The sequence below is a fragment of the Anticarsia gemmatalis genome, chromosome 16, assembly GCF_050436995.1.
Source record: "Anticarsia gemmatalis isolate Benzon Research Colony breed Stoneville strain chromosome 16, ilAntGemm2 primary, whole genome shotgun sequence".
NCBI lineage: Eukaryota > Metazoa > Arthropoda > Insecta > Lepidoptera > Erebidae > Anticarsia > Anticarsia gemmatalis.
In genome coordinates this window covers 2,815,505-2,832,777 of record NC_134760.1, presented here as the reverse complement: position 1 = coordinate 2,832,777, position 17,273 = coordinate 2,815,505, and positions in this window count along the sequence as shown.

The window sequence follows — 17,273 nt, the reverse complement described above, 5'->3', positions numbered from 1 at the left end:
ATTATTAAAAAAAAATGCTCTGCACTATACCCTTAGAGTAATGTTCAGTTTTTCATACAATTTTTCTCGATAACTATTCCGCTGTAGATAGGAAATCGCTACTCTGTGTAGACGACCTCACGAAGGACTAACTAACGATAACGACTCATGGCTGTTATGATTTTTTCAGTAAAAAGTATTGCACACCATTGCGTAACTTTATATATGCTCAGTCAGGTGTGGATTAAGGCGTTCCCATCATAGATAAGTTAAAAGATACTTAATAATCTCGTCAAAATAAACGTTCCACTCAATTAACAATGTGCAAAGGTCGTTATTTTTTTATTGATTTGTGCAATATTTTTTTCATGATTGACAGAGTCTGTACATTATCTGTCAACAATGACAAAATAAACCTAAAATGTTAATGAACGAAGGTAAAACTAACCCTTGATTAACCCTGAAGAATTACGAATTCGAATCAAATGTGTTTCAAATTTAGGTAAAATTTTGATCGGTACATAAAATTGTCAAAGTTAGACTTAGTGAATTTACACCCAGTTCGGAAGGTAGAGCCAATGAAAAGAGCTTATCAGAACTGCTTGGTAGATCTTGTTGATCGGCATTTATTGCATTAATAATTAACATTGAATAAAATAATTAAAATTGTATGCTATATCGATATGTGGGTACGCACTGGTGCGCCAGCCGGTCGCATTCTCTGGCCGGCGGCGGCGGCGCGCGGCGACTCGTCGTGTGGACTGTGGATCGCCAGTATCGCCGTACAACCGCGCTATACCATACGACAATATACCACTACACTATACGCAGCCCATCTCAACATTTGTACTAACTCAAGACTATTTCCACATGCACATGTGAGCATCCGTGACTCACGCACGCATACACATTATAACATCATTTACGTACACTTTATTCGCACAGCACAATCGATGCATTTAGAAGTCACCTATCAAAATTCGTATCGGATAATCGATATAACAATCGTGGTCTATTAGTGTACGTTTTATTCTTAACCAGCTGTCGTATGCTAAACTGTAATGCATATTGTATAAAGCATGATATTTATTATCGTCAGATGAAGATATTATGCAAGTCATAATCGTAATGAAGCTCGGTAAGAGAGCATAGAAAATTATGCTCGATCACTCCTTTATGTTTTTTACTATCATTACGCATGAGAGCCAGGCTGTGGAGACTGTGAGAGTCTGGGAGCTCTGTGTCCAGTCTGAATGCTCGTCATGTATCAAAATGTCCTCATGTAAGGAAGTATGCGCCGCTCGTTTGGTCTTGTTGTGATTTTTTCTCGCTCGGTGCAGTTTGCGCTGGGCTGCGGTGGCGGCGTCCTCTTTATCATTTCTTAACGCGTCCAGATTTGGCGATGTCGATACAAAATCCTGTTCTGTCGGCTTTTTGCTCGAACGTTTCCTCGATTTCTGGGAACGGCTCGCAAAACAACCAAGTTTTGCCTCCAGCCGTTTATACAGGTTTTGTCGTGAATTTTTATGAGCCCAAACAGGGGTTACCACATTAATTCGAGTCATAAGGGATCGAAAATAATTGTCTCCACATTACCGCCGGAATCCACCGCTATCAAATCTGAATTGTCTCCATTTTATTCTTCGTCACAGTTGAAATATGCGCCGAAACATTATGTTTAATGTTACTTAATTTACCACGGAGAATTTTTTGTTCCGTGTTGTTTTAAGTATAATCACGTTTCACGCAAACGCCGGCTAATTTACAATACGTGTCATTTCTAAAAGTCGAACTTATGATGTTTGCATTACAATTTGAGTAGCGGCCTCAGTGCGGAGGTGTGGAGGTGTGTGGAGGTGTGAAGGGATAACTCCCGAACAAACATGATGCGGCTGAGATAGTAAATATATGTGGAGTGAACCGCTGGCCCGCGTAGGTGTTAGCGGTCAGGTAAAGCTTTTGACACCTAGCCATGACCGTAAGGAAACGGCGTGAATCTCGTCGCGTTTTATTTAACGTCTTTTTTTTTGGATGTTAGATGAGGCTTTGAAAAACTCGGACCTGCCTGAGTTGAATGAAATGTTGTTTGCCGTGAGTTCGCGCCTTCCACGTTAATCAACGTCTACAATTATTCAGAGTACCAATATCTAGTTATAAAGCCCGGGCATTCGGACAAAAAACGTGTTGTTACGTAGTACAGAAATGTAAAAAACTAAGCGGTCTCGCTCAATGACCTGTCAATCAACGAGTCTGGGTTTAATTGACTTGCCCTTACAACTTCGGGCGGCGATCGTTGTTAAATAAGATTTACCGACGAAATAACGCAAGTGCGCGGCCACCTGGCGACCGGCAAGTGGCGCCAAATATAACTGACCTCTATGCGACAAACACTGCACAATCACGATAACTATTTCATAATAGCGATACAACATGCGCTACTGACCATCACTATCCAGTTTCCATATCGCCGTTTCGTCACTAGACAAATATCTAAATTCCCACATACCGTAATGGTTTCCAACGGACACTAAACGTGGTTGACGTTGCATAAGAACTAAATTAATGTAACGCTAAACACAAAACACTTCCTTAAAAAATTGCTTTCTTTTAGTCGTTGCTTGGAATTCAAAATCGAGGAACGAATTCAATATCAAACGTATGTGGAAACATAAAATGGACATTATTTTTAATGCTGTAGAGTAAGTATTCAAATGGGGAGGAAATCACAGCTGATGTGAGTGGGTTTGATGTAATATGAACCTTGTGTGGTGATGTTAAGGTCGGTTATAAGTGAGTTGGTGTGGTAACATGGCTGACAGGATAGTAGGCGCCGCGTTTGCCGCCGTGGCGCCGGCTGGCCGCCGACACCTCGTGTATTATGAACTAGCCTCGTGACCCGGCGTCGATCAAGTGGTATTTGACTCAACAAATAGACTGATACCAGTAACTCATTTCTGAGCAAATTGCTTTTACAATGAGCTGTTTACATCACTCGTAATGTTGCTACACTGTTTTATTGACGACGGAGACTCGTTATCTAAACTTGAAGGGAGATTTATTAAAATTTGTAATAAAGAAAAAGTCCAAAAAGAAATGGACGTGGTATAAAATTTAATCAGCAACACGCACAGACATAAACATGTATGAGCCGGCACCGAGCAGCCCGCCACTTGTCTCACGTCCTCACATTCTACATAGCAGCGGTGAAACAAAAACAAGCAACAGAAAGGGACAGACGTATCCTCGACGCTCACGCGGAGAGAAACATCGATAATTTATGCGAACATCCCTACAAAACAGGAATGCAATATCTACCGTCGTGCATTCAAAATTCAACTGAGCTGCAGTGATTTAAAACTTATTTTTGTTTGTCGCTGTTGGAATAAACGCTGCGGTTGAAACAGGTGTTCGCAGCAATGGGTGTCGGGGGCATAAAACTGCGAGTATAAACCTTATTGGTGGGTTATAAAGTTGAGTTTTGTGTGTGGGGAGAGTTTGTATAAGTTGTTTTGGAGATATGGAGGTCCTTCATCGCTCCCAGATGTGCATTCTGTGTACGCAAAGGCGTATCAGTGGCGCGGAGGCTGCGTAATGGGGACGAGACGATGCCAATTAACGGGGCTTTAAAAAATCTCTTTGTATTGCTGAATTTTAGAGCAAAACGTTCATGTTTGTTCAATGACTAATTGAAAGATTGAAATAACTGCGAACTCGTTAACGAACGTTGTACAAAGGTTTGTTTTGAGAACGTTTTTTGGTTAATTGAATGCTTTAGTTCGTCGCTTTGATATTTCTAGAGACCGTTGTTAGAATTATTCTTACGTTAAATTGCTTCACTTTACAAACATACACATAACGACAAACAAAGAACGACCAACTGGATTTGCGGATGACACAGATATTTACTGCGGCTGAGAATCGAATCCGCGAATAACTGTCCCATAGTAGAGACAATGCCTTAGCCCTAAAGTACCCACCTAAGTGGCTAATAAATTGAAAAAATGATCAAGATTTTATTTGAATTTTCTTCACAACATGAAATTCGTAAACCCAATATCCTTTTTTAAACCAGACTATAGACAGTTTAAATTTTTAAATGTCAACAGTTATTAAAACTTCTAAGAAGACAATTTTAATCAGATTTAAAAGAATACATTTAAGAATAAATAAAATAGTCTGCCTATTTATAATTGTTTACTTCAAAATGTAAAAATTACGGAATGAATTAAACAATAGTATGAATAGTAATAATTCCTAACCCTTTTAGAATTACGTGAAAAAAATCTTGCCCCAATTTCGGCAGGGCCGTAATCAGGTGTGTCAAAAAAAAGAAATGTGTCAGTGATTGTGTATTGTTCGGTAACAATGTGCTACCTGTCGCGACGTCTGCCATGTTCCCTTCTGTCAGGCCTTCGCCCTTGTCAATCCCCAGTCACTTTTTGTGTGAAAACAATTCTTAAGAGTCTGGGGTTTTGATTGCGGTAAATTTTGCCACAGTTTTATCTCATTGAATTGAATTTATTACATTATAATAGTTGCAAAAAACTTGTTTAAATGTTTGTTACTCTTTCAAGTTCAAACTCCTAAATGCATTTTGATAAAATTTACGTACGGATAGTCTATAATATAATAAGATTGTATCTACTTTTTATCTCGGGAAACCTTTTAGGGGGCAGAAACTAATTAGTAATATATTGACCTTGTTATAGTTTTATTCACTCCGATAAGCAAGTCCAAAAATTATTCATGTTTCGTATGTTTGCAAGGACAGACGTGCCTTTTTTTATTGTAGCATTTTCATTTAATTTTACTATCGAGATTGTTAACGGTTAGTCTAAAACTCTAAAATATCGAATTTTAACTGAAGTTTTTTTTGCTGGCTGTGCATTTGTAAGTAAAAACAGCTCTGATAAAAAAATATTTAAAGACAATAATTGTCAGGGGATTTTCAGAGGATTTAGCAACTGTGTGTGCAAAAACTAAAGAATTTACTTCATCGTGTAAGTTGAATTGCTTTGCGGTGTGCAATATTTGATCTAGCTGAAGTAATGACTGTTATATAATAAATAAGTGATGACTATTGTGGCACTAATAGTTTAATACAGAGGGTGTAGAGTCTCTTTGCTCAATTTTAAAAATTATTGTATTATTAGCGTCTATTTTGAGGTCTGCTTCATTACTTTATTCCGGTAACTTTTTGTAGAACATGCCAACATATTGGACATAAAACTTTGAATAAATATGTAACCTGATAGAAATCGAATGGTTATGACCAACCCGTACTTAGCCAACGTGATGGACTAACTCACCCTTTACTTATATAGAGAGTCAATTCATGCCCAGCGGTGGGATAGCAATGGTTTAATCTTTAATTTATTATGCGTGAAAATTGACCTTGAAACTACATAAAGAATATCCACTCAAAAACAGTGTAAGACACACAAAAAATAGCTTTTTTTTAAAGTGTGGAAGCTTCCATACTCTCCAGAGAAACTATTTACTCATTACCAATTAACCGTTAAATAAATTAACGTTAAATTAATTAAAAAGACCTATTAATTATAAATTAAAATGGCAGGTTCGCCAAATAGTATCATGTAATGTCTAATGTAACCCAAATCCCGGCACCTGATGACGCACCTGCACAGGCGAACTCGGGCGGTGAATCCTTTCGTTTTTTATGCCCCCACCTGCGTGAGATGCGGCCCTGTGCTATTGTGCAAATGTAGTTCTAGTAATGTCATAGATACGACTATTTTAATTATTGATTAATATGTTTGATGTATTATTTTTTATAATAAAATAATACTCTGTTTATTAAATTTTGAATTAATTATTGACGTGTAATGTGATCTCTTTATAGAATAGACTGATTTTTAAAAAAGGACTGACTTAAGTGGTGTGTTTCAAATAATCGTCCTTGCAAGGGTCTCTTACTAAGCTTGGAGAAGTTATGCTAAAAGTTAGTCAGACAAGCCGTATCAGTGCTATACTGGTAAATGGAATAAACCCGAAACAAGTTTTGAACTTGCAATCTTTATCAAAGTCCATTTTTATTTGGTTCCCTTTAAATTTAGTATTGCTTTACTCATTAATATTACTTATGTCCGGTTTTGAGGCACATTTAGCGGTAGTTTATCTAATCCAACTGCCATCTTTATATGAGCTTAAACGCTTTTGAATAGATACCGCTAAATGTACCTCACAAACCGGGGGTTAGACAATTAAAAATCATTTTCTAAGAATTTTTTTTTAAACAAATTTTTAATCAAATGCCTACAAAAATGTTGCACAATTTTAAATTTACATTACAGTTTGCTACATGCTTCGATAAACCAAAATGCTGTAAAGATTTCAGCTGTAAAAAACCACAATCGATCATGAGTATGTAAAATAAATAATACGGATACAATGCTAAGGCGATTATTATCTATTATTTATGAAATATTGACGTACTTAAAGCCCAAAACAAATAATCTATTACGTCAATAAAATCAAAAATGACAGCTGTATCATCGAACGCAAAAATATGAACACACTGTCACATTTTAGACACTATTTCTATCAATGAATATGATAAAATATATACTGATTTTTATCTTTTAAGTATTTATACAGTGAATATGTATGTGTTGTGGATAAATAGTATCAATTTAATTGATATTTTCGTACATGAAAGTGTGATAGTGTATACATTTTTTTGCGTTTGACTGTACATTTTTTGTTTGTTATCTTTGTAGATAATGGAGTTTTTCATGAGATTGCAAAAAGTGTGGGCAATATAGCCTTCAGGTTTCGCACGTAAGTTTCAAAGATAAGGATCTTTTGGATATTAATCTGTATCTAGATATTTTCAGGAGATTTTCAGTGTATGCGTTATAAAAGGCGTATACTTCACAGATATAATTTGTAGAAACCCCCACGTCTGTTAGTCAGAAAATCTCTTATGTCACAAATGCGAGAATCTTTCTGTCTGCAACATTATTTTGAAACTAATATTTACATAGTTTAGTAGATAGTTAAGACTTGAGGCAAAAAAAACATACCTATTTTGTTAATATACGATAATAAACGAACAAATGCAACTAATGTAAAAAAAAAGAAATCTCATATAAATGTAACAATATTACCTACAATATTTTAAAAAACATCTAAAAATATAAAGTAAAACCCAGAAATTTCAAGCCATAAAACAAAAACAAAACTTCTTTATAAATTGCAGTGCCAGTTCTATATCTTCCTAACTCAACATTCTTTCTCTCTAGTACGCAAAGGCCGATACTTTAATTTTTTACATAAAAGGTGTGATTCCGAAGGCGATTAACTGATCTTTTTTATCATCTGTACCCTCCCTGTTAAATTCACAGGTGGACCTTATGTATCAATTAGACGAGTATGCCTTTGGCATTTATGAGGTTTTGAAACAAGATTTATTGATTTAAAACACCATGTAGTGTGGTTTTGTTGAAGTAGGCTGTTGATTGCGGAGTCTGGGATTCGAAACAATCTTTTTGTTATAGGTTCCTTCCGTGTACAGCTTAGCCCGCGTGGAATTTTACCACTTAAATAAAATAAAATAAATAAATATTATTGGACTCACACACGGTCATTTGATTCCAAACTAAGCAGAGCTTGTACTATGGTAACCAAATAACTGATAAACATACTTATATACTTCTAAATATATACTTATATAGATAAATTGACAACCAGGCTCAGAACAAATACTCGTGCTCATCACACAAAGATTTGTCCCGGGTGGCATTTATTAATATGAGTAGTTGTGCCGTACGACTACGGTCATAGACAAAGATCCTATTTCATCGGTTTACGATGTGAGTTTTGAAAAAATAAGCAGCATTTAGTCTATGATTTTCAACTATTTCTATGGTAATGCTCTTGAAACTGCATTGACAAATACTCGTGCTCATCACATGGTGGACCAGGTGGGATTCGAACCCACCACACGCGGCGCTACGGTTGTTGCGGCGAGGTGACCACTTAAACCACTGCGCCAAACGTGCAGTTCGGGCAGGATTTTCCAAAAATCTTCTTTTAGTGCTCCTTTACACTTCCTAAGAAATCTTCATGCCAAGTTGCAGCCTTCTTTACGCTCAGTAGTTTCGACAGTGCGCTGAGTCGCTGACCATTAGTCAGTCAGTCAGTCAGTCACGGAAGAGTAGATTATAGCTTGTCATTTATTTATGTAAAATTTAACAAGGTACTTTAAAAATAAGCTGTCAAATTTTTATTAGATTAACATTTTTAACTCGTTTAGCTTTTTTACTAGGGTTAAAGATGCTTATTACGGTTAATCAACTTATGTTCAGAGAGAATCATTCATGTAGGATTACATGGAGCCTTAATAGAAATAATTACTTTTGTTTATTTTGTACTCAACATTCCTCATCGTATATTTTAACGTACAAAGCCTCTACGAAAGGAAACTTTCATACGCACATCAAACAATACTAACCTTCCAAATCAGACCTTAAATCAAATCTTCATAAAAAACAAACCACAATCGGCACAGGTGTTCAGTAACATCAAATAAACATTTGCAGGCATCCCTGTGAGGTCTGAACGTTGGCTAAAAACTGGCCACTTGATATGACTAATGACGTCATCACCGCGGCCTCCCTGACACATGCGCGGGCGCAGGCGACCGGCCGACACATGTCATCGGCGAATGGTATAACGACTTGCATTTCCGGTGCATACACCGACACGTTGGCTTTGAATGGATAGCCTGGATAATTTTATTGCTAATTTGGGTTATTGATAGCGAATCAAGGTCTGATTATCTATCTATACGTTAAATTCTTTGGAAAATTAGAAAATGTCGGACTGGACTATACAAATCTAGTAGAACCAAGTCCAAAATTATGATTTTAACACTTGAAGATGCTTAAATCTCTTGTACCTAAAGCATACCACAAGCATACCATCTGTAAATAAATTAATATATTATAGAATATAAATAAATACAGTAAAAAAGCGTGAAATATTAGGTCGGGGAAAAAGTCTTTTCGCATTATAGTATGTACCTATGTATGTATGAACTTGTAATAAAATATCTTCGGCTTCAAGAATCACAAATGAGTACACACCATGCATTGGGTTTCTTTCATTGAGCTCGTCGGGTACCCAAATATCGAGCTTTTTGTGTAGAGAAAAGATTTTATTACAAGTTCATACATACTATAATGAGAAAAGACTTTTTCCCAGACCTTATACCATATTGTTCCTTACAAAATGTATCGCAAGTCTTATCCACATAAAGCAACCGCTTTAATAACTGTCTGAAACTCAACAGAGACTGAACAGAAGTGAATGTTTTGCGCAAAAACTCTTCAGCACAAGGTTCCAACGATTTGACACCAAATGAGCCGGATGCCGACTGTAATTAGTACCAAATTGGTAACACGTTTAACACACATATTATACTAAGTTATTGCTTGTTTAGAACTGTTTTTGCTACAATATTTAATTAGAGATTCTTCAAGCATTTCCGTCATTCATCAATACGATGTTTTACTAACAGTTGTATCAGAAACAGTAAAATACCTTATCCTGTTAATATTACTATTATTATATGTGCTACAAGTAGGGTGACTGAAAATGTGTGAATGAATAATAATTAATAATTAATAATGATAAAGAATGAAGATTTTTTGTCAAAGTTTGATACACAGATATTGGTACAAACACTACACACATTAGATGTAATTTTTACACCGAGAAATTGTTTCACTCGGCCGAGATTAAGCGGAAACTAGTATTATAAATTCTTAAGGAAGAGAAAATGTTTGTCACTTTTTATTGATGTAACTAAGACATAAAAAGCACGTACTAATTCTACGACTTATTTAAAACAATCCTTTTTTTAGTCATATGAAATTTTACCTGTAGTTGTATACACATGTACTAACAAATTTCAAAGGGTAAAAAGTACCGAGGCCTAAAAAAATTACCAAAACACTACACAATCTATCTGTGTATCAAATTTCATCAACATCCGTTCAGTAATTTTGGCATAAAAGACTAACAAACATTCATACATACATCCATACACTTTAGCATAAGATTCAGATATCGTTGAGAAGATATCTCTACTACATCGAGCAGTGGAAGGAAGTACATTTCTGATAACCAATGCGGCCAGGTGCATACGTAAGACTTCAAGGTCATTTTATATCTCAATTGATTGGCAAATATTAATGATTATTCTGAGAAGACAAGAATTTGGTTATAATTCAGAAATGCAGATATAAATATATAATATTACGCCGCAGCTGCTATGCTTTATAAATAATTTTTTTGAAAATATTTCATTAAAATCTAGATTAATCGTTCAAGATCAACCAAGTCATCGGACCACTCACCATAGCACCATACGTAAAAAATCAAATTCTATTCCTAATCGAGAGATATATTTACGACAAGAGGAATGTATGAAATGTGAAAGAAGAAAAATAAGTTTGCAGAGATCGTAACTAGTGAAGTTCTTTGATCTCTCTACGCCCATGTAAAAAAAACAAAGGTTATTTTATTAGAGGTACTACCTTGATAATACCTTAATTACTTTAATAAGGTTATAAAGCTACAATTATATCTATTGTTTTGCTTTACGAGCCTTTAGTGCGTGATACGATTGGTGTATCCAAAGTACCGAGAATATAATCTAACAATAATCTATACTTATCTTAAATTATTGTAATGTCATTGTTTATAACTTTCAGATATAATTCCTCTGTAAATATGCGGAGTCATTCGTCAGGTGTGCAATAAAATCACTTTTGTAGTGAGCAAAAATTTTATCTAATTAAACGTCTGCAAAGATTCGTTTTATTATGCAGTAATTTTATAGAATAATTGCAGACAAACATACATACATGTAGTCTTAATTGAGAACCTCCTATTTGATAAGTCGGTTATCAATAGGGGGATATATCAAGATCTTTTCCTAAGTCCATACTTTTCTGAAAAGTGCATGACAATCGGTTGAGCCAAACGCGAGACAATCGCGGTCAAAGATGCATACTTATATAGAAAGCTCAAAAATGTCTAAAGATTACCTACGGCTACGTATTAAATAAGTAGTGAAAATAAGACGCCGACCAATTTTCTAATTGCCTTTGCTAGGGTCCGAAAAATATAGACTGTAGCGGCGATAAAAACGAATTTACAAAGATATCTTGATAATGTTTAGCCGATTTAAAACCTACATAATATATAAATTACGTGGAATTTTCACATTATCATTAAAACCCATTGATGAAGGTGAAAACTATTAACATGCCCAAGGACTGACGTTTAGAGCATCTATTTTGACTGGACTACTTTTACCATTTCAAAAATGAAAACATTTATCTCAATTATTACAATAATAAAATTAACCACCACTACCAGCAAAGGTCCTTACAAAGTTCCTTGGCCTCATTCATATCACAAATCTTGTTAATTGTCATGCCGCCGCTGATTACGAATACTTACACACTTTTTGTAACTGTATTTCAGTGAAAAAACAAAATACTGAATAACTAATCAGAGGGGCTATCACGTATCTCAGTCAACAACTATTTGAAAGCTACTATGCTGTTCATCGTTTTCTCACTTAGATTACAGAACTTAACACATTACGTCAAAGCAACAATGTACTCAATAGTGACCATCAATTTGACGTACACTAGTTGTCAACTAAGACGTGATACGCATACAAACACACATTTATTTGCTAGTTATAGTATGTTTTTCAGTAGTTTTATTACCTCAGCACCAGCTCTTTGGGATCAGACGATGATATCTTATTTATTTATTTATAGATAGCTATGGATACATAGTATAAAAATAGTATCAGATGGTATCAAGAAATTCTGGGTTTTTACGATAACATTATTATATAAGTTGCGATAAAGAAGTGCTGTGTCAGTGTAAATTGCAACCTCTTTTCATTGGTATGTAGCCGACGGAAATGGCCAGTTTCAAACTTTCGATGGGCAGTTTGAAACGGGTAACAAACGCAACCAGTGAGAGGTCAGGCACAGGACTGACGACTTAAAGTGTTTTAATAAATACGAAATAGAATCATCATCATCGCTTAGCCTTTCTTCCAAACTGTGTTGGAGTCGGCTTCCAGTCTCACCGGATGCAGCTGAATACCAGTGTTATTACATGGAGCGACTGCCTATCTGACCTCCACAACCCAGTTTTCTGGGTTACAACACTATAATACCCTTAGGTAAGACCGGCTGTCAGATTCAGATCTTTCAAGCTTCTGACTACTGTTAACGACTGTCAAAGATCTTTGAAAATGACAGCCAGAACCCACAATTTAACGTGCCTTCCGAAACACGGAGGAACTCGATATGTGTAAGATGGTCACCCATCCACAGAACAACCTCGGCAAGCGTGGCTTAACCTCAGAGATCGATCTGCACGGCTGTTGTTAACTAAGCCACACAATCATTATTATCAAATCTACTAGAGCAAGAGCTTGTACTATGATTATCAGGCAACTGATAAACATACTTTCATATTTCAGGCTCAGAGCAGATCCGTTGAAAACATACAGTCCTGGGTTCATAAACATGCGAAGAGGTCATTGCAGCAAGGTAACAACATTAACCGCTGCGCCAAACTGGATGGGTGACCGTATAGTAGTATTTGAATTGAGTAATGAATTAGGATAACAGTCGTTAAGCCTTGTCAAAGGACTTTCGGGCGGCTTAAACAACTTTGACACTAGGTTGACCACCAACAATGACATAGATTTAAATAGTACCGAGATTTTTTTTTTCAAACAATACCTACTTTAAAGATATACTCTACAATACTCTATTGCGTAAATAGTCTATAACTAGCTGACCCGCGCAACTTCGCTTGCGTCACCTAAGAGAATGGGTCAAAACGTTCCCCGCTTTTGTAACATTTTTCGTTGCTACTCCGCTCCTAATGACCGTAGCGTGATATTATAGCCTTCCTCGATAAATGGGCTATCTAACACTGAAAGAATTTTTCAAATCGGACCAGTAGTTCCTGAGATTAGCGCGTTCAAACAAACAAACAAACTCTTCAGCTTTATTATATTATATATAGTTATAGATAGTATAGATATATTATCGCCATAGAAATAAAACCTGACACGGACTTAAGCCGTTATATTTACGATGTAAAACGTTTATTTTAAAACAAACAAATATAGATACCATCATTCATTGTCGTGTAAACTTTTGTAACCTCTGACAGTTGCTTCGGAAGTCCGACATCCTGATGTGGGAGGGGTTGACAACATTTTGGTGTAAATACAAAAAAATAGTAATTTTATGTTTTTTTTAAACTTGAGGCTAAAGAGAGAGAGAACAATAATTTCTTTACGCGTTTTTATGCAGCTAAAGTTGCCAGTGCCTAATTCTTAAGATATTTTTTTACCCGACTGTAACGAAATAGACTTATAATGTTTAGTAACATTGGACATTATTATATGTACCCAATTACACTAGGCAACAAGAAAATACTTTAAATATTTCTGTAATAATTATCACTAACCCATCTATCACATAGTCAGTCTATCAGTCTTAAATTAATAAAACATCTGGGCACAAACAATCTTGTCTATCAAATACCTAAATAAAAAGTAGTTTCAACATTAGAAAGTGCAAATATAGGTTGTTTTGTTAAAAATCACGATGATTTTGCAGAAAAAATCGTTATCATAATCATCAAACATACGATAAGTACAACAGCTTGCGGCAGAAGTGTTATCAGTGCGTTATCTTTACCGTAGCATGTGCCTATGAATGGCACGATTACATAAATATAAACAGAAAAAACACCTTGGATGAAGAACGACATAAGGAACAAGACAGTGAGGGCACTTACGGCCTTCTTTTACTGAGCGCTGTATTTCAAGTAGAATCTTTTCGAAAGAAATAGGACGTGCGGATTGCAAAGTAACGTATATATTATACAATATATACATAATACCTATCACGAAATGTAACTGTGAATGAATTAGGTACACCTACGTTTCACCATTAACAATGTTAGTCCCATAGGGGCGGGCCTATTGCCATAAACGTAAATATCCATTAGCCTTTTTTGCAGCGAGGTGCAAAAAGTATATACTTGTCTGACAAAGTCTGAATTCCACTGGCTTGAGGTAGATACACATACTGATTCAGATCTAGGACATAAACAAACATGATAAGACGGGTCAAAGTACGTCATAGCCATCGATTGTGAAAAACACTTATTTTTGCTTTGCACCTTCATTATTTCCGTTATCAGTTACTATACCAAAGCTGTCAATACCGTATTGGTATTACGCGATAGTTAGACTCAATCATTAGAAAAATTGATGTACCTACCGCAAAATCCCTAACTTAAAAGCGTAACGTAAAGAATTTTATTAATTCCAGCCATTACTTCGAGTAAAACTGCTATCTCGATAGAGTAAAACTTTATGTGAGAGTGACTGCACCTATCGTAAGGAATCTTACTCCATGAAACTGTCACTTCATGTAAAACTCACGACTTTGAGTAAAACAATGTCGGTCTGAATACGCTATCGCAAAGAATTTTACTCGATCCAGTCATCTCTCTGATCAAAACTCATGACTCGATTGAGTAAAGCTTTACGTGAGACTGAGTGCAGAGTATTACTAGGTGAGGCGCCCATAGCCAGTTGCGCTCACCGGTCGGTAAACGATCTGTGGGTGAAGCAACCGTTGGCGTGGTCATTCCATAGATGGGTGACCGCATAGTGGTATTTGAACTGGGCGTCTCCGTGCTTCGGAGGGCACGCAAAAAGTCGGTCCCGGTTGTTGTCGATTAAGATAACAGTCGTTAAGCCGCCCAAAGGCCTCGGTTGTACAAGTCTGAAATGATTTCAGACTTGTACAACCGGATGCTTAATGATTAGATTAATAGTTAGGAAGTAAATACTTACGTAGATTGAGTGACGTCTTGCTCTGGGTAAAGGGCACTTGAGATAGCAAAAATATTTATAACTTGTAATAGCAAAATGCATATAAAATTCCTAGGCTGTTATCTTTTTCTTACACGAAATTGATAACGGTCGGAAACAAATATTATTATACGAATGATTACTTGATTGGATTACAACGAAAATATGATAAAGTTTTGAGATTTCATAAAGAGAAAGATGCAAACTAGAGGATTTAAGGTAAGTATAGTGTTAACAGTTTTTGATAAGTACTTTACTTAGCATTGTTTTATCAATAGCCTTGTATTTAAAGAATGACTATCGCGAATCTGCACTCTGCCACAAACCGCTTGAGAGCTGTTTCATCAAAATTTGCCTTTTGCCAGGAGACTGAGAACAGATGCATCCAATTGTGGCAAAAAGGCTTTTGGACAATTGAATTTGCAAGTATTTGCAACAAAATTATCTTTTGGCTAGGAGACTGAGAACGATTGCATCAGATTGCGCAATCGTTCCAAAATAGGTGTTTGCACCAAAATGTGTTTATGGTCATGAGACTTAGCATGGTTGCATCAATAAATAACTGAAAGCAATTGTGCACCAAGCTTTTAATCAAGAGGCTTTAAGGGCTATTGTACTAAAATAAGCCATGGATAAGGAGACATTCAGTTTTTCTTTATAAACATAAAAAAATAAGGAAAGGAAGGGTTTTTCATCGTTACAATAAGTCAACCCTATAGTGTCCCTCTCATAATCTGTAATAGGTACGTAATACACGTATTCCTACTTACAGGAAAGAAATTAAATAGCCAAAGAGAATATTACCACACTGAGTCGAGAGTACTAAAAAGTCTACTTGCTGTCAAAACAGACTGCGAGTTCTATTGTACCACAATTAACCTTTGCCCAAGAGACTCAGGGCTATTGCACCAAAACAACCCATTAGTAGATAATATTTGCAGCAAACCTACCGCCCTTTGCTCTTATTATTGTTTTTTCGTTATCATTGAGACTAATCTTCAGTGATAAACACCTGTATAATTGTATCCTGTTGTCATGATAAACTGATTTCTGCACACACTTTTGCATTAAGTAAACGAGATAAGGGATCGAGTGTTTTAGCGGAATGGACTTTAAACGCAAAAAAAAAGCAAATATAAGCCTTACAGCTTTTAAAAACGGTTGGTACTAAACAGATTTTTTTGTTTAAATCTGTTATTCAATAATCATTTGATGAATAACGAAGATATCTAATAGACAGTTGGTGAAAAACAATAATTTCACGACTTTTATATGCAAGTCCCATGTAATAAGCCCTATTGCCTACCCCTATGGCAAAAGGCGTGATTTTTTGTATGAATGTATTCATGTATTGCCAAGTATTATACTCCATTTAGAATGGTCATAATAAAAACATATAGAAACTACTAAATTAACAAACATCCAGGAATCAAACTAGAAACCTTATCATAAACTTTCGAATATAATCGATCCATAGAGGAAGCAAAACACAAATTCATTCATAGCTGCATAAAAGTTCAGCTAAGCAACAGGGTAATTCTACACACAAAGCATTATCATACATTTTACTAGACAATAAATATGTTTACACTACGATAGGTATATCTTATCTAAACTTGAATGAAAAACTATAAAGAAATACTGTTGATTTCACATGAGCCATCACTATTTGGTACTCATTAAATAAATAGCACTCAATGAGCATTGACGTAATTAATCCGCCCGCAAATATTTTTGAAGATATCTAAAGCATGATATCCGTGTGGTTTACGCATGGTTGAAGGAAGCCGAGGCAACATAATAGTTACTTTTTGAAGTTATGTGTGTTATAAATAATGTAGCTCGATTCTCTACTAATATCGACTACCGACAACCGACCTGTCATCGAGAAATTTTGTATGAAAATCTGATCAGCGCCTCTGACGGGTGTCGTAGGAAACATTTTGGCAGTACATTCTGAGTGTCAAAATTTCGATAGCTAGCCGGTTGTCGGTAGTCGATAGCAGTAGAGAATCGAGGTAATGATCACTTGTTTTAACGGTGAAGAGATAAGAGTTGAGATAACCTTTCCATAGAAGTGGAATTATGCGTTAATTGTGTAGTAAATTTATCTAAATATTGCAACTTTATCTGTATATAAGTTAAGTATATCAACACTGTAGTTAGTTATTGAAACGTGAATATCTCCGAGTAAAAAGTAATCTGAATAAACCGGTCTGTGTGTCAGATCATCCTAATCAGTTCAGCCTTTTTGTGATTGTATCTTGACAACTTTTTACACACGGCCTTACACCGCTTTTTGCCTAAAATTATGGTGATTAATTCG